The sequence below is a fragment of the Pipistrellus hanaki genome, assembly GCF_964339955.1.
Source record: "Pipistrellus hanaki genome assembly, chromosome: 4".
Lineage (NCBI taxonomy): Eukaryota > Metazoa > Chordata > Mammalia > Chiroptera > Vespertilionidae > Pipistrellus > Pipistrellus hanaki.
In genome coordinates this window covers 81,140,026-81,147,591 of record NC_140506.1, presented here as the reverse complement: position 1 = coordinate 81,147,591, position 7,566 = coordinate 81,140,026, and positions in this window count along the sequence as shown.

The window sequence follows — 7,566 nt, the reverse complement described above, 5'->3', positions numbered from 1 at the left end:
GGCCACACCGCCACGGTAACTCAGGTCCACCCCTGAGCAAGCTCCGGAGAGGTGTGGGCCCGGCCCCGCCCATTTCACAGATGACAAAGCTGAGGCTCAGTGCCTCGTGACCAATACGCACCAGTCTAGGGTCCCCGGTCAGGGTCCTTCCCATTGCCTGCTTTCCTGCTGGACTCTCATTGTGTGGGGTAGGGACACTAAGGTGCACAGACCCCTGAGGGATGGAGAAGACCAAAGGGGACCCTAGTCTGTCACAACAGCCCCCTCCTTTATTTTTGCCAGTTTCTAACCAAAGTGAAGAAAGTAGAGAGGGCTGGGCACAGCCCTGAGAGAGTCCATTCTGCAAATGTTCCACCATCCCCTAGGGCAGTGGTCGGCAAACTCATTAGTCAGCAGAGCCAAATATCAACAGGACAACCACTGGAATTTCTTTTGAGAGCCAAATTTTTTAAACTTAAACTTCTTATAACGCCACTTCTTCAAAATAGACTCACTCAGGCTGTGGTATTTTGTGGAAGAGCCACACTCAAGGAGCCAGAGAACCGCATGTGGCTCTCGAGCAGCAGTTTGCCGACCACGGCCCTAGGGCATGTCCACCATGCCCCAAGCACTAGGCTGGTGTCTCAGGAGGCCACAGTCCAATATGGTCCATAAATTGTGTAGGGAACTTGTGAGGCCAACAAAAACCCTTTTTCATTTCAAGTAGAGTTTTATAGCAGTTTTCTTTTCTTTAAATATTTGCATTGATTAAATAAAGTGAAGAAGGGATAGGGAGTGAGAGATAGAAACATCAATGATGATTGAGAATCATCGATTGGCTGCCTCCTGTACAACCCCAACTGGGGACTGAGCCCACAACCCAGACACGTGCCCTGACTGGGAATCAAACCTCCTGGCTCATAGGTCGACACTCAACCTCGTTACCACAGCGGCCGGGGTTATACCAGGTTTTTTTTGTTTGTTTGTTTGTTTTATATTTTTATTTATTTAGGAAGGGAAAGAGATAGAGAGCCAGAAACATCGATGAGAGAGAAACATCGACCAGCTGCCTCTTGCACACCCCCCACCGGGGATGTGCCCGCAGCCAACGTACATGCCCTTGACCGGAATCGATCCTGGGACCTTTCAGTCCACAGACTGACGCTCTACCACTGACCCAAACCGGTTTCGGCTATACCAGTTTTTACCTGCAGAACTAGCAAGCCACCTGGGAGGTGAAAGCTTCGGGAGGGTGGGGAGGATGTGTATTGGTCACAGGGTAGAGGGCAAATGAAGGGGAGTGGGAGGTGAAAGCATCTTTGAAAACGGGGATTAGCAAACTAGGGCTCCCAGGACAAATCCGGCTCATTTCCCGCTTTTATAAATAAAGTTTTAATGAAACGCAGCCACACTCATTCATTTACCTTATGCCTATGGCTGCTTTTCTGCTACAACAGTGGAGTTGAGTGGCTGTGATAGGGCCTGCATGGCCCACAAACCTTGAAATATGGACTGCTCCCTGGCCCTTTATAGGGAAAGCATGCCTACAGCTGTTTCAGAAGGTGCAGGAGGCCCTGGCTCTGTCAGTTTTGCTCTCTGCCATCCCCCCAACCCCTGGCCCAGTGTCCGGCCCAGTGTGGATGGTTATGAAGTGATGGTAAGCTGCTTATCACGTCATTTCCTAGTTCCGTAAATGTGACCTATTTTTGAGCACTTACTGAAAAAACGCAACTTCCGACAAGTCAGTGAGTATCCAACCCTGGACAGAGCGAAGGAGAGCAAGGGGCTCCGGCTGGCGTGGCCCTCAGCCGCTCCTGGCCTTCCTGTCCCCTCCCGTGGCCTGGGGCTGCCCCTCCAGCCCGGCCAGGCCTGTGAATCATCACAGACTGACTCACTCTCTGTCTAAAAATACATCTTATCTCATGTTGGCCGGTCCCGCTTTGATCGTGTTTGCACTCAATCGGGTCTTTTTTGGAGCCCCGTGTGGGCAAGGTCTGGGTTTTTGTCACTCTGGGCCCCCGGGGTCCAGTTTTGTCTGCAGCCTGCAGCTGGAAAGGCAGCTGGGAGGAAGAGCTCGGGTGCTGGGTGCAAATTCTGCCCTTCCACTCATTTGCTGTGTGACGTCACCCAGCCTCTCTGAGCATCTGTTGCCGGGAAGAAATGAGTAAAGGAGGCACTGCGATGTCGGGTGCTCCTTCCTCACCTGAGTACGACCTGCCTGCTGACCCCCAGCTTGGTTTACCTCTGCCAGTGCAATCATTTGACATCATCTCAACACCCAAAGGAATCAGGAACCTGAGCCGGAGCCAAAATCTGGATCTCAGCGCCAAGCACTGGGGACGCTCTGGTTACGAAAAACAAGTGGGAACCGCAGGACCTGGGCTGGATGTGGAACCACTGTGGGAAGCGGTGAGGAACAGCGGGACGTAACCCAGCGCATGGAGGTAGATCTCCTCCAAGCCGACCGCGGTCCAGGTGGGGCATGTGGGCCCCGCAAAATTCTCTGGCTCCTGCTTCTGCAGAGGGCAGGCGCCGGGATGGGGACTCACCTCAGGGCGGCTGGGTAGGGATTCAGAGCAAGGGCTCGGGGTTGGAGCAAATTGAATCAGATCCCAGCTTCCCATTCCATGCTATGCAACCCGGGGCCTGTCTCCTCACTTCCCTGAGCCTTGACTGCCACATCTGTAAAGCGTGGGAACTCAGGGCACCTCCCTCAGGGGGCTTCCTAAGAGGCTCAGCACAGTGCCTGGTAGAGAAGAAGCCCTCCCTCCTTCAGCAATGTGGAAACAGGACAGGTGCGGGGTGGACAGGAGAGCCAGACCAGCACGACCTTCTCCTGTGTGCATTCCCTCCGCAAACAGTTATTGAGCATCCACTCGGTGTCAGAGAGCGGGGTACAACAGGGAGCAAGACAGACCCAGCCTGCCCCCCAAAGAAAGTGAATAAGTGGTATTGTGAGACAATAGAAAATATATGTTTTGGTCTCTGCCCCGGTTCCTGGCACAAACCTTGGCAATTGCCTAAGTGATAAGAGCATTGGGAGCATGTTACTTCTAAGCAGTGACTGGGTGGGCTCCTGGGTGGGGCTGGTCACCAGAATGAGAAATCATGATTGGACACTTGGAATTTCTCTCCCCGGCTCCCCAGGGGGCCCAGAGTGACAAAAACCCAGACCTTGCCCACAAAGGGCTCTGAAAAAGACGTGCTTAAGAAGGGGAAAGGCTGGACATGGAGGTGAGATTGATCATGCCTACATGACAAGCCCATGTGAAACCCCAACCGCATGGGGCTCAGGGAGCTTCCAGGTCGGTGGGCACATCCATGAACTTCCCTGTTTCCCCGAAAATAAGACAATGTCTTATATTAATTTTTTCTTCAAAGTTGCGCTAGGTCTTATTTTCAGGGGATGTCTCATCTTTCCATGCGCTATCAGGGGTCTTCAAACTATGGCCCGCGGGCCACATGCGGCCCACAGAGGAGTCTGATCCGGCCCGCCAGGTTTTTTGGGCAGTGAGCGCAGCCGAGGTGTTACAGTAGGAATTAGTAGTTCATATAGTCCGGCCCTCCAGCTCTCTGAGGGACCGTGATCTGGCCCCCACTTTAAAAAGTTTGAGGACCCCTGCTAGGTCTTATTTTCGGATGATGTCTTATTTTCGGGGAAAGACAGTAGAAGGTGATGCACCCCACGCCACGGGACAGAAGCTCCCGGGCCTCCGTGGCCTCATTTCCTACAGACTCCCAGGTCTTTGCTGGGCAGCCAGCCAGCACCTGCCTCAGAGCCTGGGTGCATATCTAACCTCTGCAAACCCCTGGCACACAGGGCACTGGGCGCCCCTCAGCATCACATCCTCCGCACACAGTAGGTGCTCAGTAAGTGCTGCCAGTCCTTAGAGCTCCGAGGCCACTGCAGTGCCTCCCAGATCCCGGGCCGCCTGGTCAACCAGCATTTCCTAGGAGCTGGCAGAGGCTCCACTAACAAGAGCTCCCTGGAGTCTGCGCCGGGGCCTCAGTCCCTTTGGTCCCAGGAAATGTTTTCTGTGAGCCAGGACCTGAGCTGGGGGCCAGGAGCCCACATCATATCCAGCAGGTCTCTGCCCTTAAGGAAACCCCTCTGGAGAAACGGTCCCAACCCCAACCCAGTGGAACCAATGGCCCGAGGGAACCACGCCCAGGACCTGGAGCAGCCAAGTCTGACAGCGCCCGCCTGGTTAGAGCTGAGCCTCAGAACGCTGACTCCCCCTGGGCCCAGAGGAGCTGGGGCCTCTGCCCGAGAGACCCTGGGGTCCAGAGCCCCAGCCCCCCCCCCCCCCCAAGCGTGGACCCTGAATGGGCCCGGTGAGGGCAGAAGCCTCGCCAGGGGGTCTGCAGCGGCCACAGCAAAAGGCAACAGGTATTCACTCGGGGGAAGAGCACATTCTCCTCCTCCCCACCAGCCCACTGTGGCCGGGATCCCAACACCGGGACAGAGCGCCTCAGAGGGGCGCACCCAGGACAGAGGTCCGATTCCCATTCCCCAGTGCGGCCGCCAACACAGCCGCCTTCTCCGTAGCAGGGCCCGGCCCGCAGGCACGCTCAGGGTCTGGGCTCAGCCTCACCGTTCCGCCCCGGAGACAGAGGAGGGTCAGAGATGGTACACGCCTGGCCCAACCTCACACCGAGGCAGCGTCTCCTCAAGCCGGGTCAACCACCATATGGCAGCTGGCATCTCGAGCCACTGCACACCCTCATCTCCTTTAAGCCCACAGGGACCCGAGGAAGGACCATCATCATCTCCATGCTTCGGAGATTCAGCAACGCCGGGAACCACCGAACGGGCAGATGGCAGAGCCCGCACTCCGAGTGCAGCAATAATGACGGTGACAGCAGCGACGGCGGCTGCAGCCACCACCACGGACTTAGGACTTGAATAAGACAAAGGTGCTCTCTTACCGTTCCGGAGGTCAGAACGCCAGAGCCCCGGTGTCGGCAGGCCAATGCTCCTGCCGGGGGGCTGCAGAGGGGAGTCCGCTCCCTGGCCTTTCTCAGCTTCCGGGAGCCACCTGCACAGCTTGGCTTCCAGAACCTTCCTCCTCCCTCCAAGTGCATTGCTCCAGCCTCCTGGCCACGTCACAGCTGCACCACCTCCTTCGATCCTCCTGGCCCCTCGCAGGAGGCCCCTCCCCAGTAATTGCTCATTGGGCCAACCTGGGAAACCCGGGCCTGGCCTACCTCTGCCTCCTTAATCACCTCTGCCAGGGCTCCTGGACCATGTAAATCGACATACTACAGGTTCTAGGGATTACGACCTGGGCATCTTTGGGGGCCCCTCTGTCGCTTACCCCAACAGGGGTAGGTGTTTACTGTAAGGTGACCAGACGTCCCGCTTTTGGCAGGACAATCCCGATTTTTAACAATTTGTCCCACGTCCCGCGGCGTTTTTAAAAAGTCCCGATTTTTGGAAACAGTCCCAATTTTTGGAAAGAATCTTTCCAAATATCGGGACTTTTTTAAAACGCCGCGAGACGCGGGACAAATTGTTAAAAATCGAGACTGTCCCGCCAAAAGCGGGACGTCTGGTCACCTTAGCTGGGTTCTCCATGCCAGGCTCTGTGCTTAGCATGTTGGCATGCATCATTTTAGAGCAGCATATCTCACACTTTCATGTGCACACATCCCCCGGGGATCTTATTAAAATGCAGATTCAGGCTCTGGGGATCTGGCTTTCTAACAAGCATCTGGGTCAGTGGTCGGCAAACTGCGACTCGCGAGCCACATGTGGCTCTTTGGCCCCTTGAGTTTTTAGCAAAGGCCAGCTTAGGAGTACCCTAATTAAGTTAATAACAATGTACCTACCCATATAGTTTAAGTTTAGAAAAATATGGCTCTCAAAAGAAATTTCAGTCGTCGTTCTGTTGATACTTGGCTCTGTGGGCTAATGAGTTTGCCGACCACTGATCTGGGTGATGCTGAGACTGTGATCCAGGGACCACCCTCTGAGTAGCAAGAATCTAGATGAGGGGCTGACAACCTTTTACTTTTCTTTTTTTAAAAATATGTTTTTATTTATTTCAGCGAGGGGATGGGGAGAGAGAGATAGAAACATCAGTGATGAGAAAGAATCATTGAACAGCTGCCTCCTGCACGCCCCCTACTGGGGCTCGAGCCCGCAACCCGGGCATGTGCCCACACCAGGAATTGAATCGTGACCTCCTGGTTCATAGATCAATGCGCAACCACTGAGCCACACCGGCCGGGCGACATCCTTTTTCCGTGAAGGACCTGGTAGGAACCATGTTCAGCTTCGCAGGCCCTGTCATCTTTGTTGTGACTCATCCACTCTGCTTCTTGCAGCCCTGAAACAGCCATAAACAACCCCAGAACCCATGGGCATAGCTGTATGTCCATAAAACTTTATTTATAGACACTGAAATTTGAATTCCATAAAGTTTCAGGAAATGTTATTCTTCTTTTATTTTCAACCATAAAACTATTCTCAGCGTATAGTCTGTGCAAACACGAGCTGGCTTGGCCCGCGGGCTGCAGCCCCCTGGTCTGGAATGTCAGTTCCAGGAGAGCAGGTGCTTCCGTCTTACTTTGTCCGCCACAGCATCCCTCGCGTCTGGAATAGTGCCTCGCACCTCGGAGCTGCTCAAAAAAATATATGTGTTGAATGAAAGAGCAAATTATCTCATTTAGTTTTCACAACTCGTTTACCCAGGAATATAGGTATGAGCCCTGTTTTATAGGTGAGGCGCTGACGAGACAATTTCTCTGCTTTTACCAATAGAAAAAGGCAGAGGTGGTGTGCAGGTGACCCCGCCGCTGGCCTCCTGCAGAAGCCAAAGTCACTCTGACCCCATCTGTGTCTTCCAGCACTGCCTGCCTGCATCAAGGCTCCTGCTGGGAGAATTCTCCCCAAAACAGCGGGTGTGGGGCCTGCACACAGCCTGGTCTGGAGCCGGGCCTGGCAGAGCCGTCACGGGGCAATGAAGGCGGCAGAAAACTTGCTCCTTTGTGTGTTGGGAACAGCCCACACCTGCCACCTCCAGGCTGGGCCACCAGGCACACGCTCCACCGGGTCAGAGCCTGGCAAACACATGCCCTTTAGGGGCCAGTGCGGTAGCATACACACGTGAAACCAATGGGGTTGAAACCATGGGCACCGAATTACTGCTGCTGCCACGACCAGTGGCCCCTGCCCAGCTCCGTGGCTTTTAAAGCTCTCTCTGGCCGGACAACTCCTCAGGGAGGCCCATGTGGCTGGAGAGTCGCTGGGTGTGTGTCCCCTGGCTTTTACAGAGAGTGTCCCACCCCAGCTGACGCAGCTGGCACAGGACCGGCCGCCGACACGCCTGAGCCCCCCTCTCTGGGGGCTGACACCCACAGCACCCCTCAGGTGTGCGGTGAGGCCTGTCAACTCACAAAGCACCAGGCACAAACCGGCACGTAGTCAGGATTTAAAAACGTCCTGGTTTGGGTTATAAGCTTGGTCCCCAGTCGGGGGGTGGGGGGCGGGGGGCATACAGGAGGCAGCCAACTGATGTTTCTCTCTCATCAATGTTCCTATCTCTCTCTCTTTTTTTAAAAATTATTTTTTATTGATTTTGT